The sequence below is a fragment of the Adiantum capillus-veneris genome, chromosome 30 (assembly GCF_014529385.1).
Source record: "Adiantum capillus-veneris isolate H3 chromosome 30, ASM1452938v2, whole genome shotgun sequence".
NCBI classification, from domain to species: domain Eukaryota; kingdom Viridiplantae; phylum Streptophyta; class Polypodiopsida; order Polypodiales; family Pteridaceae; genus Adiantum; species Adiantum capillus-veneris.
This window is the reverse complement of record NC_140960.1, coordinates 39,028,484-39,050,175: the sequence shown is the minus strand read 5'-3', so window position 1 is coordinate 39,050,175 and position 21,692 is coordinate 39,028,484.

Genomic DNA, 21,692 nt, shown 5'->3' with positions numbered 1-21,692 from the left:
GGAAAAGATAGAATCATCTTTTTTTTCGTATCGGCACACTCACGGTGTTGGTCATGGTACACGATACGCGAGCAACATGACTCTAACTTCAAGTCCTGAGCTCCACCTAATTTCAAGTCAAGGTGACCGTCTTCATTTAGCATGTATGAACCATGAGATAGATGAGCGTCTCAGGTTTATCATGCATCTCGATCGACGAGCCCGTATTCTCTTTGCTTGACTCACCCCTAGAGAGTCCAATCCGTGCAATTGCGTCCACTCGTGTCTCCATTGACGACGAGCAATCTATCTCTTCAGCTGCCTCCTTGCAAGAAATATCATGTACTCTAAACTTATCTTCCAGCGTAGGGTCATTCCCTCCATGGTAACATGCCTCCAAGTTGTCTTGATCGTTGGAGTGTAGGAAACTTCCTCCTAAGGACAATCCCTAGCATAGTGCCCAATACTTCGGCATTTGTAGCAAGCATTCACAAATGAGAAAAATGCTAACTCTTGCCGGAAAGTGTCATTCTTAAATCCAAATATTGGGGATTGGTTTACTCATAGTCCACAAAAATACACACATTTATGTTCAACCCCGATCGAACATGCTATGGTTTGGGAATGAATACCACTCGGCCCAACATAGCAATTATGGAGTCTATATGGTCATGAAGTCAGATAGGGCAGCCCTTGAACGTAATCCATACTGGGCATAAATCCATTTACTCTTCATTAGGGTTGATATATATTAAGCAGAGACATTCAGGGGGCCACGTGGTACAACTTGCTTCATCCGGCAGTGTGGCCTTGTATCTTCGGCAACTGTGAGGACAGAGCGTGAGAGAGAGAGAGAGAGAGAGAGAGAGAGAGAGAGAGAGAGAGAGAGAGAGAGAGAGAGAGAGAGAGAGAGAGAGAGAGAAGCGACCGAAGGCCGTCGGCCACACTAGTTAGGGTTGAACGCGGGTAACCAAGGCATACCAAACGCAAAGAAGAAAGCTCCCTAGATGCTTCCTCTCATCACGAGTGAACTGGCAGATCACATTTCTATTCTTAGTTATTGTTGCGGCCCACTCCAACAGACCATGTGCCGTCATCCAACAGCCCATAAGAATCTACCACCACTCATTGAGCACACCAAATTTGAAGGCTTTGTAACACTTCTTCCAGGCTAAACTCTGCATGTACCATGTAACCGTCTTTAGCTCTATTTTGACTTAGCCTAGTTGCCCTGTGCAGAATTTCCTCTGCCAATGTCGGAGCAGGAGGCTTCAAATCTTTTTCCGGATTGGAAGCATTTACATATGCATCTGATGCCCTTTTCCTCCCTTCTGCAGTGGAAAAAGACCGCTCCCTGTCTAGAGGGATCAAGCAACTCCCCCTCCAAGCTGTCATGCATTTCTTACATTTCCCTAAGTCCCAAAGGGACGAGTGAAGCTCCCCCCCAAACTGCTTATTTAATGATACCTTCTTTCTTTGTTTGTTTGGGCAAACGATCGCGATCCATGAGGATGCTAAGGATCACAATCCGTGCACAAAGCTCAACTAGCCTTCAATCCCACTATCAATAGCTTTTGCATTGTGCAATGACGAGCGCACTACTCCCAGGCGTCCTCCTCTCAAGATGATGAATTACAGTTGTTGTATGGAACGCAATCGATTGATGCCTTAGGATAATTTTAAAGCAAAAAATAATTTCTTATCTATGGTATGAGTCCCATGTTGATGGGTCACAAACCTTGTAGATAGTGATGAGTCGCTTCTCGCGAGCACTCACCAACTCCAACCCACCCCACACACCCACACAAAGAGAAATATCAACCGCCACTCTACAACTTGGGGGAAAACCCTCTGCGGAAAAAAACACACAGCAAACGCTCGCGGCTTGTAGGAAGAGACACACTCCCTTTGCACACTAATACAATCCCTCAAGCACCCTACCCTGTTATGTGATCATGAAATCACTCTATTCCAACCCTATCCTGCTATGCCATCACTCCGTTGGTAACCTACAGGCCATTCATTTCCTCTTTTGTAGGTCAAAAATCTATCATTAGAAGGGATTTTTTTTTTAATGAAGAAGGTGTAACTATATTAGAAAGACAAAGAAAAAAAAATACAAAGGCCCCACAGGAGGGGGGTGAGACAACCCCATGTTAGAAAGACACTTTTATAGTAGCTGAAGCATTCTGACTATAGGAGCATGGTAGAACTGAGGGACAACTACTCTCCATTGTTTCCATCTAGTGCCCTTTAAGATGGGGGATACAGATTCTGTAGAAGCCATAAGCGGTAGGAAGAGCCTTGCTTGAAAATTGAAGCATTCCTTTGATTCCACATATACCATAGAATGTGAGCCCTCCAAATGTTCCATTCCTTTCATTTTGTAGAAGCCATATAGTGTAGGAAGAGTCTTGCTTGAAAATTGAAGCATTCCTTTGATTCCACATATACCATAGAATGTGAGCCCTCCAAATGTCCCGCAAAGGGATATCAAGTCCTTTACAACTACCTAAGATGAAATCCTTAACATCCAGCTTTTGAAAATTAGATTGGAAGGTGATGTCCTGCACTCGGGGGGTTCACCTCTTAAACATGTAAGTTACCATGTGACTTCAAATGAATGGATTTTTAAATTACTAAAATTTTAACATGATTATATCAACAAAAAGTATTTTTTAATTGATTTTAGAAAAAAACGCTTAAATTTTTGAAGAAAAAGGGATTATTTTATTACCTTAATCATGTAAGTAAAGGGGTTTTTTAATACTCTTTGAATGCAAAAAGATATATGCAACTTGGCTTCCATGCTTGGCCATGACTATATATCATAAGTAGGGGGTAACTCAAATGTGATGAGTCTTGAGGGTGTAGGTATATATTCATTTTTAATAACAGGTTACCCCCTTCTATGTGTGCCCCCTCTGAGAACTAAGTCCCCTACCTCCTTGATGATTTAACGATGTTAAATAAGAAAGCTGAAAAGATGTGGTCTTAATAAAAAGTATGGAAAAATAAGTTAAAACTTTATATACTTGTTTAAAGCGTACCTCACCAAAACTATAAACAAGATGGCCTTGTACATTTAACAAAAAGAAGGAATGGATTTTTCTATTTTTTCTTCAAAGATAATTTTGGGCTTGATTTGAATGGGGTTTTGGTCAAGCTATGTGTATATATGGGAGCGCCTTTGGAGTCTCTACTAGCACATGGATGGGAGTTTGAAAAGAATCAAATCCCATGGTTGTATTAGCAAACCTGAAGAGATTTTTATTGTTTTTACTTATTTGTTTTTCACATATCTTCTTGTTCCCTTTTCTTCCTTTAGTGAGACCGATCATTGGTAAAGGCTATCTTCAAACATGATGTGAAATTTCTTAGAGCACAAAGAAATCCTCTACACCAAGACTTCCGTATAAAGGTATAGTATCATGTGAAGAGGGGCTTCTTGAGATTTATTTATACTTGATAGACATAGTAGGTGGAGCATCCTTTAAGCTTACATACCAAAGTTTGATGAGAAAAAGGGATCATTTTCTTGTAAATAGAATCATTCATTTGGCACCAATAGTGCCATAGATAAGAACATGTTCCACAGGGGAATGTTCATATTCCTGCATTCTTCGAACATTATGTCTTTGATTGAAAAATCTTTAGGATGGAGTGAGCTACAACCCTTGAGCTACAACCCTGTTGCATTTGAGGAGACTATCCACCTTAGGGAGTTTGCAAAATTGCTCCTCTAGGTCTTTAGGTTTTTGACATCTTGGACAAAGCCCCTATCCTATATTGTATTTCTAGGCTTTGATAGCATACCATACACCCCACTGTATAATTAGCCAACATAGGAAGTTGTGCTTTATGGGTATAGGGATTACCTAAATGCCCGTGAATATGTAAATCCATTGTTTACTGTGTTAGTCTAAGGGATAGGACCTGCATGCAATTAAGGGGTCTCTATACAACACTCATTGTGTCTGTAGGAATGATATTTTCAAGGGTATGGTGTAGCTAATGCAAAATAACTCCATATGGTTGAGGTTCACAGATTGACCTCTTTAAAGTTTTACTTCCAAGGAAACAAATCATCAATCATCCAAGGGGCAGTAGATAAGTTTACCTTATCAAGTTTCTTACAATCACCATAAGTGACACCGTAGACTATGTTGGTAATTAACTGATAGCTTAAGTAGTTTCTGTGAAGAATTATACCAAGGGGTTTGAATTGCCAAGGCAACACCTAGGGTTATCAATGAGATATTGATTTATTTTTACTAACCTCTCATTTAGTTTTAACAAGTCAAAAAATAGTGGGCCTTTTGAGAGTAAACTTTGGGTAATGTACCTTTCAGGTTTGAAAGGGCACTTGACATTGGGTAAGTGTAAGCTATTTTCCACCTCCTAGTAAGCATATGATTTGCAATTGGTTTAGTTTCATTTCTAAATATGTGGCGATTAGTTTAGGGTGGATAGGTATTAGTACTGCTCATGAGTGATTATAATAATGGGATAAATCATAATGTGGGATAATGAGTGAGCCCAAATTAAATGCAAATGAAAATAGCAATGCATATGATTGAAAATGAGCTAAGTACATAGTGATTTTATAGCCCAAGTCTAGGATTCTAAAAGCATAGAAATCATGGACCTTCTTTATTGTAGTCTTTTGACTTCACTTAATGAAGTCTTCATGGATCATGTATCCATACATTTATGCCTCATATAAGTGTATGACCATGATGTCATAGAGAGAGAGGGCATTCCCATAGTACCCAAAGGCTGGTGAAATATCAAATAACTCCCCCTTGAACTAGTCATGGATACTCTAAGGTGATTCATATAGGGTTTTTGTGTGATGGCACACTTATCCATCATAGGTGGTTCAAATTGATTGACTCACTCTATGGTTCACAAAGTGGCCATTTAGTCATGCCTAGGTTCAATTATAGAGTACATCATAATCATAGAAGGGATAATTAGTGTCATTTTCATTGTCGTCTTCAACTTCATGCTTGACTCCATTCCTTGTCTTCAAGTTTTTTTTTTGTCTTTGTGGATCTTCTTCATTGATGTCATTGATCTTGGTTTTCATGTCTTCATTTGATTCATCTTCATCAATATAGAATGAGGCTCATGCTTATTGCAAATGATGCAAATTATGAGAGATTTAAATAGGTATGCAATGGGGGTCTTACAAATATCTTCTATGGAAGTGTCTACACAAAGGTTTATAAGGTGCAAATGGGATTAATGCAATATCCCCCTTAAATTGAGCTTTGATCAAGAATTTAATAAGAGAATATCTTGATTAAATGTTTGCTACCATATACATGTGGTAGTGATGGGTATGAACACACTTAGGACGCCGGGGTATTTTTTCCCTCACTAGGAGGTTTTCCCCTCTATGAAGCACACTATTACTCACATTCATTCAACAAAATCTACAAAATAGGATTGTGATATTTTGATTTGTCTTTATGCAAATCACAATGAGGCAAAAAATTGCATTGATGTGTAAAACGTTGGAATCGAAGATTATGCATGAAGAAGATGACATGGACACTTTTCTTGCTAGTGTCAAGGATATCAATGAGAAACTTATTTTTGAAGGTGAAGTCATTTTAGATAGTTCTCTTGTGTAGACTATTCTTGATGCCTTGCTAGATTCTTACTAGACTTTTGCTAGTACTTGGAGAATTATGACCCAAGGAAATCCTGAAGTTGTCAAGTTTGATGCATTATACACATTGTTGCTGCAAGAGTCACTTTCCAAAAAAAAAAGGACTAGACAACATGCAGTTGAAAAGCTTTTATTGCTGCAAAAAGAAAAGGTGGTAACAACAATGCAGCCACTTCTCATGGTTCTTTTGTGAGTGGAAAATCACCTGTTTCTAATGCTTCTGCTAGCAGCAATTTGTCTGAGAGTTTTGATGATAAGGGAAAAAAGAAGATGCGTTGCCATTACTGTAAAGCTAATGATCACTTGATCAAGCAGTGTCCTAAGCTGAAGGCCAAAGAGGGTAATAAGAAAGAGGGTGGTTCCACTGCAAATGTTGGTTGCACTACAAATGTAGCTATTGTTGAGTCTTATGTGAAAGGAGACTATGATGCTGATGGTGATGCAGAACGGGCTTTTAGTGTAGAGTACCTATAATCCTGTTGTCCATGATGTATGCACGTCAGCTGCTATAGATTCACATGTGTGGTATTTTGAGAGTGGTGCTACAAATCACATTACCTCACATTGTGATTCGTTCACCTCCCTTGAGTCTATCCCTCATGTAAATTCAGTTACTTGTGCCAATAATGCCTCTTGGAAAGATTGTGCTTATAGCTGCAAATGGTAGTTCTTTTATAGTTGTTGATGCACTTTATCTACATGGGATCAAGAAGAATCTTTTGTCTGTATTTCCACTTGCTAGACTTGGTCTTGTAGTCAAATTTGTGGATGACATATGTACAATACATGATCTTAGTTTTGGAGATGAAATTGTTGCATCTGGCATTTTATGTCATGGGCTATATAAGCTCACTTTGTATGTCAAGTGTGGTAGAATTTTGTAAATATAGTTGTGAATTCTAAGGCTATTTCAGATGCAAAACTTTGGCATGTACGTTGTCAAGAAGTAGGCGGTCTTGCCAGGAAGGCACCGGGCCTTTTGCTGTGAGAGTTTCTGAGGAAGCTCAAGGGTTATGAGAAAGAGCTAAGATGTAGATAACATAGCTTCTAGAGTTAAAGAAGAAATGTAGCCAAAGAAGCCGCTCACTTTTGCTTACAAACACACACGTGATGGAGAGAACTCATGAAAGATAGTCAAAACAAAACAAGAATGAAAACATCGACATTACGATCATATCCTATCATGGGTAGGATAAAAGGGTTAATGGATGAGTTAATGATATTTAATCTTTGTTGTCCAAATATGCTACGGATTGCTCTTTGGAACTGTAGCTTTGTGCTTACTATAATGTATATGTTTTGTCTAGCGATGGGGATTAGTTGTGATTACAAATCCTGTTGATTCATAATAAAATAACCACACTCACATCAAAAGAGAAGTTATAGTCAATAATAGGTAGTCTGATGGGATCTGGTGAGAGAAGTATTTCGTTGAGCCTTTCAGAACCAAATAGAAACACTATGCGTTGCTGAAAGTCAATCTTTCGACTAATCCAAATGTTGATCCTAATAGATTGCACAGAATGGAAATGAAAGAAATCGCCTCTATGTGGATTATGGTTATTCATCGATGATATACTTAGTATGTTCAAAGATAAAGGTGTGAAAGAAGTGAAAGGAGAAGAACAAGAGAGTTTCTCTCCCAAGCCCTATTGTTGCCCTTAGGCAATAAGGATACTGCGGGGAAAGAAGTACCTGTAGCAAGGAGATTCTAGAGTTTGTGGTAGAGAATGAGAACCTTAAGAGAGAGAGGTGCTTGTGAAAGATGAAGATATGGTTACTAACCTTGTGCACATAATTGTTTCCCACAAGAAGGTTGTGCCCGTTACATTGACAAGATTGATGAGAGCAATCGCCACCACCTTAATGGAGAGAGAAGATGAGGCAAGACTTCAGCCTTTCTTCAAGAGAAAGTGTGGCACTAAGATGAGCGTGACACTATGGAATTGAGCTATTCTCACTCACTCATAACTTGCCCCAATGAAGAGAATTTTCCTTTTTATAGGTGAGGGAGCCATGTTTTACATAATCACTTGATTAGGCTAAAGAGTTAGCCCAAATCAAATGTTCTTTGGATATTTCTTAAAATGGGCAATATTAGGACTCAAAATATCATGAAATTCAGCATATTTGGTCGTTGAGGCTCCATGTGGGTGCATGATGTATGTGGGCCCCACCTAGGCATCTTCTGTGTGGCTCCAGCAAGGGGTCCCAACTTGTGTGTCTTGTCCTTCAAGGCATCTTTGAGGTGTCACATTCACATGATTATGTATTTTATCCTCAAAATATCTTACTTTATGGAAAAAGACCAACATTACCTCTTTTCACTTGATTCACCTCTTTACCATCTCTTCTTGCACCGTAGTTGTGAGAGGGTTTTTCACTGGTTTCCCTCTAACTTTTGACCTGTAACTCGGATTGACATGCTTCAAAAGGAAAAATTGGCCTACTAAAAGAGCTTGAATTGGTTTTGGCCTTTTCTCCATGCCCTTAGGTCGGGATTTTCAAATTGGAATGGTCCAAGAAGCTTTGGATCTTCCTTTTCATAAAGTCTTCTAGTAGGCCCTTCCCTCTTGTATGTATCCAAGAGGGTATGCATTATTGAAGGGTTATATTATTAAATAAATGTGAAAAGAAGAAAATAATTTATATATGGTAGGGTATAGCTGAGATATTAGAATAAATATACAAATCCTTTTCCCCCAGACAAAAAGAGGCACAATCATTGATACTTCCCTTGCAGTACTTTCTAATAGTAATGTACATTTATATTACTTCAAAGGTAATACTAAGGTATGGTAGAAAACTTTTATTTATGCATATGAGTATTATATGAAGTATACTTATGCGTCAAAAATTCACAAGATAAATCGTTTAATCCACGTTCCCACTATATACGTGCCACAGCACGACGTCCACCCCCTCTAAACCTGCACATCCTCCGGTATGTGCCGCATTGTCTCTTTGTAAGATCAGACCTCTTGTACATCTTCCTTGCTTTCTTCTTCATTGGATGATTCCAGAGCTTCATGTTCACTTTGATCTTCACCTGTGTTTTTCTCTTCTTCCTCATCAACATCTTCTAGATCATTGTCTCCTCTTCTCTTAAACATTTTGATCCTTTTTCCTGCAATGGGAATCTTTACTTCTGTACCATCTAGTCCAGACAAACTGTAAGTAGCATTTTCATGCACATGCTTTACAACATACGGTCCAAACCATATTTTTGAGAGCTTACGTATAACTGTGTGCTGGTTATCAAGGCTACTATCATACACCAAAACCCAGTTACCTTTGTCAATTGCTTTGCTCCTGAGTCGATGTCGCTTATCAAAGTAGTCCTTGTTTTTCAACCTTGCATTTTTTAGTTGTTCATTTGCAGCTTCAATGTCTCCAGGTTTGCTCTCTAGCTGCCTTATACGCAGTGCAAGGAGATCTTCCCTGCTAAGCCCCTCTTTGCCAAGGTAGTACATTCCATGTGGGAATTGTATCTTCAATTGGCATCACTGGCTTTTGACCATACATTAGCTCCGCAGGCATGTAGCCAGTTACTGAGCTATGTGTTGTACGATCAGCCCATAAAGCATATGGTAACAATTTGGCCACTCACCAACTCTTCCTTCGCAAGCCTTGGCCAAAGCTTTAATGATAGGAGGATGCCCTCTTTCACTCTTTCCATTGCCTTCAGGGTTGTAAGCTGTAGTAAGAGAAAGCTTGATTCCTAATCTAGAAAAGAACTCCCTTGCTTCTTCGGCATCCAGCTCACCTCTATCTGCAGTGATCTTTCCCACACAACCACAACGGTAGATCACCTCATCAAAAAGGAATTTGCACACAGCTTCTGTGGTTTTAGTTCTTAATGCTCTTCCTTCAACCTGATTAGTTAGGTCCTCTCGTGCAAGAACCAAGTATCTCATCTGCCAAAGTCCTAAAGGCATTTTGACTAGATCCATAACCCATTTATAGTGCATGGCTAGTGGATATGTAGGGTGCAATCCATCACGATGTCGAACATTTGAATACATTTGACAAGTTGCACATGACTCTACAAAATGAGATACATCTTTATACATACCCTTCCACCAGTATTTTTCTTTCAACTTGGAGAAGGTTGCCCACACACCCCTGTGTCCAGCCCATAAACTGTCATGAAACTCTTGCATGAGCTTTACTTGAGTCTCTTTTTTACATATAACCCGTTGTGGTGTGGCACCCTTTTGTTTAGGATGCTTCCACAAGTAACCATCCCTTAAAAAGTACCCATATGCTTTCCTGCTTATCCTCTTGAATTCTTGTTCAGACCAATCATCCTGTTTTGTTAGAGTACTCAAGTAGCTTCCAATAGAAAGCCAATCACCTTCATAAAGATCTTTCAAGAACAATGCAAGTGAATTAGTCATGCAGACATTGTTACCTTTGACATGAGAGATATAATAGAACTTTGTGCCTACATCAATCTCTCTCATCAATCATTTGTGGCTCATCTTCATACCTTGCACTTGATAGCATATCTGCCACTGTATTTTCTTTACATGCAATGTGCTTAAACTCAAGATTTAAGGACTTAATGTAGGCAATCCACCGCAACATATCAATGTCTGGCGTTGAGTAGCTTGTAATCATCCCAAGAAGTGGTAGACAATCTGTTTCTACAACCACAAATGCACCAATTAGGTACTCTTTCCCACTTTTCAAGGCTGTAACCATGCCCCATAACTCTCTCTTTATCTGTGGATAGTTTCTTTGGCGTGAACTTAGTACCTTTGCTCCAAATCTTACCACATACCTGTGTCCTTCTTGGACATCTTGCCCTATTGCCCATCCAATCCTTGTAGGACTAGTGTCTACTGTCACAATTACTAGCCTTTGACACTCATAGTCTACCTTTCTCAAAGTTGTTGCTGACTGGAGCAACTCCTTTAGCTTTTTCATGGATTTACATGTGATTCTGTCCATTTAAACTTTTGATTCTTTCTAAGTAGCTGATAAAGAGGATCAGCTACATGTGCATAATGTGGAATCCAAATAACATAGAAGACACATGCTCCTAGAAACCTTCTAACCTCAATGATGCTAGTGCATGTTTCTTTCATTCTTTGGATGCCATCTACCTTTGTTGGACAAGGTTTCCTACCATATGGCCCGCACATGTGCCCCACAATGAGCACTTCATTGACACCAAACATAGACTTTTTCTCTGACAATGTAAGATTCACTTATTCCAACCTAGACAAAATTTTATCACAATCATTTATGTGATTTACCACAAACCTGCAACATCCCTTGAGATCCAAAGCTTCATCTTTGTCACTTTCTTCACATCCTTTGATAGGAAAATCATCAATGAAATGCATTGTGATTTGAGGAATAAAGTCACGTAAAACCTTATTCATCCCATTCATCATATGTGCAACCGAGTTGGTTGCTCCCTGTGGCAAGGTGCACATCCTTACCAAACCCAAATGTGTCCTCATGGTTGTCAAGTCTCTGCTTTCGATTGAAAGCTGAAATTGATCATACCCTGAGTAGAGATCCCCCATTGAGTAGATTGCCCTCCCTGCAAACGCCTTTGCAAACTCATCCACAATTGGACCTGTACCTACATTTCTAATTGTCACCTTGTTTACTGGTTGCATATCTTGGATGAAGCGTAGAGAACCATTCTTCTTTGGAACTGTGAACCACCTGTTTGAGTATGGAGCACAAGAAGGCTCCAAGATTCCCATTTTGATTTTCTCATTCAGTAGCTCTACTAGCTTTGGCAAATGAGCCTTTGGAACTGGAATAGGCCGCAGATTCCAAGGCACATGAGGTATTGTGAAAATTACCATAGGAGCTACAATAGAAGGATCAACACATCCTATCTCATGTGGCTCAAATGTAAAAGCCTTACCATGCTTTGAAAGCATTTCTTTGAAGCACTTTGTCTCCTCCTGTGTTAGAAACTCCTCGCAACCAATCTGCAACTCTTGGAAAGACTCCTTTGTGAAGGTATGCCCAATCTTTTTAGGATTCCTCAAACTTGGTTGTAAAGAAGCCTGCTTAATCTTTTCCCTATTGTTGGGTGGTAAGGGTGAAGCTACTGGTTTCACCTTCTTTGCTAAACTCTTGTATTTAGTTTCAACATGGACTTCTGGGCCAACTGTTTGGTTTTCTTTAAAGACTTCTATTACTTGATACATTTCCATAGAGCAAACTTCCACAACTTTATTTTCCAGATGCAAACTAGACCCCATTATAGCATCAAGCTCATCCATAGTATCTACAAAAGAAACTTGTTCACACAAACCCAAAACATTTTCAGTAGGCTCTAGCAACCCACTTTCTTTCATGCCCATTTCTACATTATGCACATATTGCCTCTCACATCTCTTCAAATCTTCAAGTTTTGTAAAACATACTGATCCATTCCTTGTTACCAAGGAGCCACCTATTTTTGGATCAGGCGAGACCTTTTTTCTTTCTGTACCACTGCAATCTCGCTTTACAATGGTACTTGGCCAAAACCCATCATTTCTCTATGATCATGAAACTCTTTGCTTACCTTTGGTAGAGGATGTTCTCTGAGGTTTTCACGATTTCTTTCATGGTTTACACAAACTGTGAGAAATTGGACAGCTCGTTTACCATCTTTGCTGCGTATCCTAGCATATGCTGAACCATCGTCCATTACCTTTGTTTCCATTCGAACTCCCACAATGTAGGGCTGTCCAAGGATGAGATGATATGAAGATGTATCCTGTACAAAGAAGTTTTCGTCAATCTTTACATCACCTATTGTCACCTTCACACATGGACATGCTGCATACAATTCACTGGATGAATTGTTTGCCACTTTTACCATCCAACCATGATCTGTGTCCATTGGCCATTTGCACTTGTTGTAGAGACTCTTTGACATTATGTTTATTTCTGAACCATGGTCAATCAAGGCAACAAATGGCTCTTCAAGGTCACCTACCTTGACCAAAGTTTCTGTAGTGGCCCTTGCCCATTGACTTCGTGAATAGTAGCTCCTAGGAATAGCTTCAACTTCTTCATCATCATTTTAGAAATGCACTTGCTTCACTCTCCCACTAGATTGGTAGCATCCTACCACAGCTCCATCCTCCTCCTTATTTTACAGCTGCATTCCTTGTGTCTTCGAGGTTTCCCCTTCAACCTGTGGACGAGAAACTTCAGCAAGGGTTTGCCTCTTCCTCTTGATGATGTCAATGATCTCCTCATGGAATTCATGCTTTGCAATGCCAAGAACTTCTCCCAGATTAAACTCAATCTTAATATTCAAGATCCTTTCCTCCAAGACTTTCTTTAAATCTGTAGCAACCTCAATATTAGATTGTAGTTTATAAGTTGGGCCTTTTGTCTTACCTTTTATTGGCTCTTTCTTCTTTCCTGTTGTAGACTCCTCCATGAGTACTTCAGGTGGAGATGCTCCTTTTGTTGAGGGTGTTTGAGAAGGCATTGAGTCACTTCTTCCCGCACTTCTAGAAGCTCTTTTTGATGGTCCTTCATCAGCATTCTCACGTCTGCGCTTCTCTTCTACAATTGCCTCATTTTGTTGGCATTTTGTAATGTAGGCATGCACTGACAATGAGTCCACTGGATCATTCCATCCTGTTTCTAGACGTACGTATGCAATCACCTACTTCATGTAGAATCTCTTTTGTAAGCTTTCCCTTTTTAGCTAATTGCATGACATTTGGCCAAATTTGACCATGATGGTCACTCACCTCTTCATCACAAAAATGGTCAATTTTTACTCCATAAGTAGCTGCCTCAACTGAAGAGGTGGCATGCTTAGTTGCCATATCTTCAACTAAGGTTTGCATTCCCCCCTTCCCAAAGTTAGTTCTCAAGGGTAGACCTGTCTCTCTTAAGTGGATTTTACCATCCTTAAAAAAGACAACATCTTTTGACAAAGCATCACTAAAATCATCACAATCCCTTCTTACATGGTCTGTACTATCACACCAAATACATCTATTAACAAACCCTTCTTTGGGCTGTTGTCTTTGCCTAGGAAGTGGCCCTGATGGTTGGCCTTTTTCTTCAAGCTTTGCAAGCTTCACCTTCAAGTCACACATTCCCTTCACATGGCATCTAGTATGGACTCATCAAACTTAGGAGTGATAAAAGTAGGCTTTACCATTTTGTCAGAAGTTGAGGTTGAAGGACTTGTAGTGTTTACTACCATCTTGTCCCTTCTTCTTTGTCGTTTGGCAAGCAACGAGACAGCACCTTCAACTTCATTCCGGACGGTCTTTAGTCCTTGCTCAACATCTTTATCTTCAAGAAGAAGCTCCAAATTTTCTTGAAACTCTTTACCTGCAGCTTGTAAGAAAAGATCTGTCTTCTCTGCATCTAGTGTGGCCCATTCTGTCCTTGTGAGTTGTGCATAACGCCGCTCAAATTCCCTAAGTAGCTCTGTTATTGATAGTTCTTGCTTTGGCTTGACTACCCATTCTAAGAATGTCCTTTTGGTTACTCTCTCAGATTCCTCCATGAAATATTCCTCCTTTAAAGCTACTTTGAGTTCTTCCCAATTTCTCTCATGCCCATCTTTAATTGCCCTAACATGCTCCCTAATTTCAGGAGCAACAACTAGCTCAAAGCTTTGAATCATCTCACCTTCTGACACGCGATGCACCTCCATCTCCTTCACATACTCGCGTAAGTACTTGGTTACATCTTTGCCATTGAATTGATCCATTCTGTTGACAACCTCTTGTATGGCCTTCGTTGTTGAAATCTCCCTTCTTTCAGTGTCATGTTGTTGTTGCATGAACATTGCAAATGCTTGAAACATTTGCATTGTTGTTGAGTCAAAATGCATACCCTGTTGCTCAACATGATCAGCCATGGTTACGCACAAACTCTCACCCTGGCAGTTTCACGTCGGGTTCACCAAAAATATGTCAAGCAGTAGGTGGTCTTGCCAGGAAGGCACCGGGCCTCTTGATGTGAGAGTTTCTGAGGAAGCTCAAGGGTTATGAGAAAGAGCTAAGATGTAGATAACATAGCTTCTAGAGTTAAAGAACAAATGTAGCCAAAGAAGCCGCTCACTTTTCCTTACAAATACACACGTGATGGAGAGAACTCATGAAAGATAGTCGGAACAAAACAAAAATGAAAACATCGAGATTACGATCATATCGTATCATGGGTAGGATAAAAGGGTTGATGGATGAGTTAATGATATTTAATATTTGTTGTCTAAATATGCTACGGATTGCTCTTTGGAACTGTAGCTTTGTGCTTACTATAATGTATATGTTTTGTCTAGCGATGGGGATTAGTTGTGATTCATAATAAAATAACCACACTCACATCAAAAGAGAAGTTATAGTCAATAATAGGTAGTCTGATGGGATCTGGTGAGAGAAGTATTTCGTTGAGCCTTTCAGGACCAAATAGAAACACTATGCGTTGCTGAAAGTGAATATTTCGACTAATCCAAATGTTGAGCCTAATAGATTGAAAAGAATGGAAATGAAAGAAATCGCCTCTATGTGGATTATGGTTACTCATCGATGATATACTTAGTATGTTCAAAGATAAAGGTGTGAAAGAAGTGAAAGGAGAAGAAGAAGAGAGTTTCTCTCCCAAGCCCTATTGTTGCCCTTAAGCAATAAGGATACTATGGGGAGAGAAGTACCTGTAGCAAGGAGATTCTAGAGTTTGTGGTAGAGAATGAGAACCTTAAGAGAGAGAGGTGCTTGTGAAAGATGAAGATATGGTTACTAACCTTGTGCACATAATTGTTTCCCGCAAGAAGGTTGTGCCCGTTACATTGACAAGATTGATGAGAGCAATCACCACCACCTTAATGGAGAGAGAAGATGAGGCAAGACTTCAGCCTTTCTTCAAGAGAAAGTGTGGCACTAAGATGAGCATGACACTATGGAATTGAGCTATTCTCACTCACTCATAACTTGCCCCAATGAAGAGAATTTTCCTTTTTATAGGTGAGGGAGCCATGTTTTACATAATCACTTGATTAAGCTAAAGAGTTAGCCCAAATCAAATGTTCTTTGGATATTTCTTAAAATGGGCAATATTAGGACTCAAAATATCATGAAATTCAGCATTTTTAGTCGTTGAGGCTCCATGTGGGTGCATGATGTATGTGGGCCCCACCTAGGCATCTTCTGTGTGGCTCCAGCAGGGGGTCCCAACTTGTGTGTCTTGTCCTTCAAGGCATCTTTGAGGTGTCACATTCACATGCTTATGTATTTTATCCTCAAAATATCTTATTTTATGGAAAAAGACCAAGATTACCTCTTTTCACTTGATTCACCTGTTTACCATCTCTTCTTGCACTGTAGTTGTGAGAGGGTTTTTTACTGGTTTCCCTGTAACTTTTGACCTGTAACTCAGATTGACATGCTTCAAAAGGAAAAATTGGCCTACTAAAAGAGCTCGACTTGGTTTTGGCCTTTTCTCCACGCCCTTAGGTCGGGATTTTCAAATTGGAATGGTGCAAGAAGCTTTGGATCTTCCTTTTCATAAAGTCTTCTAGTAGGCCCTTCCCTCTTGTATGTATCCAAGAGGGTATGCATTATTGAAGGGTTATATTATTAAATAAATGTGAAAAGAAGAAAATAATTTATATATGGTAGGGTATAGCTGAAATATTAGAAGAAATATACAAATGCTTTTCCCCCAGACAAAAAGAGGCACAATCATTGATACTTCTCTTGCAGTACTTTCTAATAGTAATGTACATTTATATTACTTCAAAGGTAATACTAAGGTATGGTAGAAAACTTTTATTTATGCATATGAGTATTATATGAAGTATACTTATGCGTCAAAAAGTCACAAGATAAATCGTTTAATGCCCGTTCCCACTATATACGTGCCACAACACGAGAACGTTTTACAGAAATCTGATATGGTTGCTTCTTTCCTGCCTCTTGAAGCACTTGTAAAACATGTTTGTGAAGGCTGTATTTTGGGTAAGATACAACGTTCAAAGTTTCCAAAGGATGGTTCAACTAGGGCCATATGCAGGTTACAGCTTGTGCATAGTGATGTTTGTGAGCCCATGCAAACTCCGACGTCCTTGAAAAATTACCTTTACTTCATTACTTTCATTGATGATTACTCTAGGCATGCATGGGTATTTCCTCTTAAAGAGAAGTCCAAAGTATGTATGTGCTTCAAACAATTTGTGGCTATGGCTAAGAAAGTCTCAAATCTACTATGGATACCCACCATTCCGATTGAGGAGGGGAGTAAATGTCTCATGAATTTAATGCATTTCTGGCTAGTCATGGGATAAAACACCAATGTACAATGCCTTATACGCCTCAACAAAATTGTGTTGCTCACAGGAAAAATAGGTCACTTACAAAAATGGCATGATGTATGGTCAAAAGTCAAGATTTTCCACATTCATTTTGGCTTGAGTCCATCATGTGTGCCACTTATGTACTTAACAGATGTCCTACAAAAGCTTTGTAGTCTATTACTCCATATGAAGCATGGCATGATAAAAAGCCTTCTATTGAGCACATGCGTGTTTTTGGTTGTTTGACATAAGCTTTGGTGCCACAAACACAACACAAAAAATTGGATGATAAGGCTGTCAAATGTATTTTTGTTGGTTATAGTGTAGAAATCAAAGGTTACAAGTTGTATCATCCACAAACAAAGTGTATCTTGGTCTCACGAGATGTTGTGTTTGTGGAAGACTCTCTTCAGCCCTTGCTCTCATGTAGTAGAGTCAATAATGTAAGCTCACAGGACATTTATGACACTTTGTCAGATGTAAATTCCAATGAGGCAAATGTATAGCCTATGGGGGTTTGTGAAAATGTTATAGATCAGCCCATTAATGATGCCGATGTACATGATGTACTTGATGAGGAAAGGGCTGAGAATGAGCAGGCTAGAGGTATGCCAAAATGGCAAGCACATACTTTGCGTGACAATAAATTGGATGTACCTTTGTGTAGTCGTAATTGTCAGGTTCTTTCCATGCATCTTATGCATTAGATTGATATGCTTTGGCTGTGTCTAACTTACATGATGTTGAAGAGCCTCTATCTTTTGATGAAGCACATAATTGGAAAAATTGGATGGCTGCCATGCAATCAAAATATGATTCACTTATAGAAAATGACACATGGCCTTTATGTGATTTGCCTCCTGGCAAAAAGGCCATTGGTAAAAGTGGGTTTACAAGTTGAAATGCAGTCCAGATGGTGAGATTGATCGCCATAAGGCTCGACTTCTTGCAAAAGGTTATGCAAAACAAAAAGGCATAGATTATGAAGAGACTTTTGCTCCCACTTCTTGTATGACTACATGCGTTTTCTATGTGCTTTGGCAGCTCATTTTGGTTGGGATGTACATCAATCCGACATAGTTATTACTACTTTCTTGAATGATGATATATTTGAGGAATTTTATGTAACGCAACCTTGCGGTTTTGGCAAGAAAGGACAAGAGGATAAAGTGTGTAGATGTAAGAAAGCTTTGTATGGATTGAAGCAATCTCCTTGTGTGCATGGTATGAGAAAGCTGACACTCATTTGGTCAAACGAGTCTTTCGTAATAGTGCAACAGAAAGCACATTGTATGTAATGATGCACATCTCATTGTGGTTTTTTTATGTGGATGATTTGTTAATCACTGGACCAAATGAGAGACATATTCTTGAATTTAAGGTTGATTTGAATGCTACTTTCAAGATGAAAGATTTGGGGTTGTTGCGTCATACTTGGGTATACATTTTAAGTAGTGTGATGGTGGTATTGCCTTGTGCCAAAAAAGTTACATAGAGACATTGTTATGCAAGTTTGGATTTGAGGATTGCAAACGTATTGCCACTCCCATGGAAACAGGTTTGAAATTGAGTATTCATGATGCTAGTGATCCTACAGATGTCATTCCTTACCAAAATGTTGTTGGATGCCTCATTTATGTATGCAATACGAGTTCGGATATTCAGTTTGCAGTCTCATAGGTCAGCAAATTTAAGCACAGCTCTAGGTCTAAGCATTGGCCACGCTATTAAGAGGATTTTTTGCTACTTGAGTGGCACTTTACATCCTGGCTTGTTTTATCCCAAGTGGGGATCATCCTTGCCACTCTTACATGCTTTTTGGACTCAGATTGAACTGGTTGTTTTGACATGTGAGTGTCCACAAGTAGTTTTTGTTTCATGCTTGGCAGTTCTTGTATATCATGCTATGGCCACTTCTAGTTGTGAGGCTGAGTATAGGGCAGTCTTCATAGCTACGATCGAGTGTGTATGACTAAGACGCCTTATGGATGATTTGGGTGTTGGACAAGACACTATCTACACTAATAGTCAAATCTCACTAATGTTAAATAATTGTGTTTTTTTCACTTGACCTAAAGTGAGATTTGAGACTATAAGCATGTGTGCTTAGGTCTTATATACATGTCCTAGAAGTTTCATAACATTCGGATGCCATTTGATGCTGTAACGATTATGATTTGTTTGCAGATTAGCGATTAGCTTTTGGTGACTTAGTCATTTGAGTGTAGCTTGTGTTAGATGCGAGTTCACTACAAGAACTCACTTAAATTCTGACGTCAAATTATCGGCGTCAATGGCGGACGTCGATATATATGTTGATAAATCCGGAGGGAGATCAACTTTCTAAACAAATTAATTTTTTAATTTCCGATGCCTAGCCTGCACCTACACCTATTACGATGCTTGTATCGAGGTCTCTTTTGATTCTTGTACCGGCACTTGTACTAGCAGACCCTGCAAAAGCCGAACCCACGTGTCTTTCCCTGTGCATTTCGCTCATTTTCTGCCTCTTCTCTGGCCCTGGTTCTACTCACCTACTGCTGCAGATTTACTACCAATCGATTTGTTGGAGGTGAGATTCTTGCTTGTGGACTACTCCCCAACATCAAGGTGATATTTTTTTCAAGCTTTCTTGTAGGTTTGTGCAATTTATTGTATGTGTGTGTAACAAAGTGTGTGTATGTATGTTTTTGTAGATTTGAAGACGTTTTTAAGACCCTTTCTTGCTCAACTAGACCACATGTGAGTGCTCAAAAGTTTTATTGAATTTAAAATTATATTGTATTGACAAAATAAAATTTCATTCATTAGGCTTTCAATGCTTTAAATTTTTATGCAATTATGTTATGAAATTATGCTTTGGGGTAATTTTGTTTTGAAATTATGCTATGGGGAACTTTTGTTTTGAAATTATGCTATGGGGAAATTTTGTTTTGAAACTATGCTTTGGAGAAATTTTGTTTTGAAATTATGCTACCATCTCATCATCATCATGCAATTGAGGTTTAGGTTATATGTTTCGATTAGGTTTAGGTTTAGGTTGTAGGTTAGGTTAGGGTATATGTTATATGTTAGGTTATACGTTAGGCTAGGCTATATTAAATTAGGTTTAGATTATAGGTTAGGTTAGGTTATAGGTTAGGTTAGAGTTAGTGGCAAATATTAGAAAAAATGCAAACGAACTTCAAAAATGACTCGTATACTTCAGAAAACACGAACGGACTTCGGCTAGGTTAAGTTATAGATTAGGTTTCGGTTTTAAGTTAGGTGATAGGTTATGTTAGGTTAGATTAGCTTATAGGTTAGGTTTAGGTTATAGGTTGGGTTAAAACTAGTGGTAAATAGTAAAAAAAAACGCAACAAGATCTTCGAAAATGACTCGTGTACTTCAAAAAATGCAAACGGACTTTGGTTAGCTTAGGTTATAGATCAAGTTTAAGCTATAGGTTAGGTTAGTTTGAGTTGTAGGTTAGGTTAGGCTATAGGTTAAGCTAAGTAATGTTTGGTAATAGGTTAGGTTAGGTTAGAGCTAGCGATAAATACTAGAAAAAACGCAAACGAACTTCGGAAATGGCTCGTGTACTTCAAAAAACGCAAACGGACTTCGGTTAGGTTAGGTTATAGGTAAGATTATAGGTTAGGATTAGGTTATAGGTTAAGTTATAGATTAAGTTATAGGTTATAGGTTATGTTAGATTAGGTTTAGGTTAGGTTAGAGCAAAAAATTAATAGTAAAAAAAACATAAAAAAACTTAAAAAATGACTCATGTACTTCAAAAAACGCAAACAGACTTTGGTTATATATGTTAAGCTATAGGTTATATGTTAGGTTCGGTTATAGGTTAGGTTTAGGCTATAGGTTAGGTTATAGGTTATAGTTTAAGCTATAAGTTAGGCTAGGCTACGTTGTATGTTATAGGTTATAGGTTAGTTAAGTAATGTTTAGTTTATAGGTTAGGTTAGGTTATAGGTTATATTAAAGCTAGCCACAAATAGTAGAAAAAATACAAATGAACTTCGAAAATGACTTGTGTACTTCAAAAAAGGCAAACGGACTTCGTTTAGGTTAGGTTATAGGTTAAATTATAGGTTAGGTTAGGTTATAGGCTATGTTAAACTAGGTTTAGGTTATAGGTTAGGTTAGAGCTAGCGGAAAATTAATAGTAGAAAAAACACAAACGGACTTCGTTTAGGTTAGGTTACAGGTTAGGTTATAGGTTAGGTTAGGTTATAGGCTATGTTAGGTTAGGTTTAGGTTATAGGTTAGGTTAAATCATATGTTAGGTTAGAGCTAGTGAAAAATAGTAGAAAAAATACAAACGGATTTCAAAAATAACTCATATACTTCAAAAAATGCAAACTGTCTTCGGTAAGTTATGTTGTAGGTTAGGTTAGGTTAGGCTATAGGTTATAGGTTTCAAAAGTGCAATTAGGTTAGGTAATAGGTTATAGGTTAGGTTTAGGTTTTAGGTTTCAAAAGCGCAATTGGACTTCAAAAGCGCACACAGACTTCAAAAACACTAATATATAGTCATTGACCAATAAAGACAAGATTATTACGCTGTGGTCCTAATTTTCTTGTACCTCTAGACCGAGGTGTGCGGGGACGCGTCCTTTGACATGGATCCCATCATTAAAAACATAGAAGACAACATTCAAGGCAATAATGCGAACCAACCTCAGCCATACCGTCCATATCGACGACATGATAGAAACGATAAAGAGGGCGAGATGATG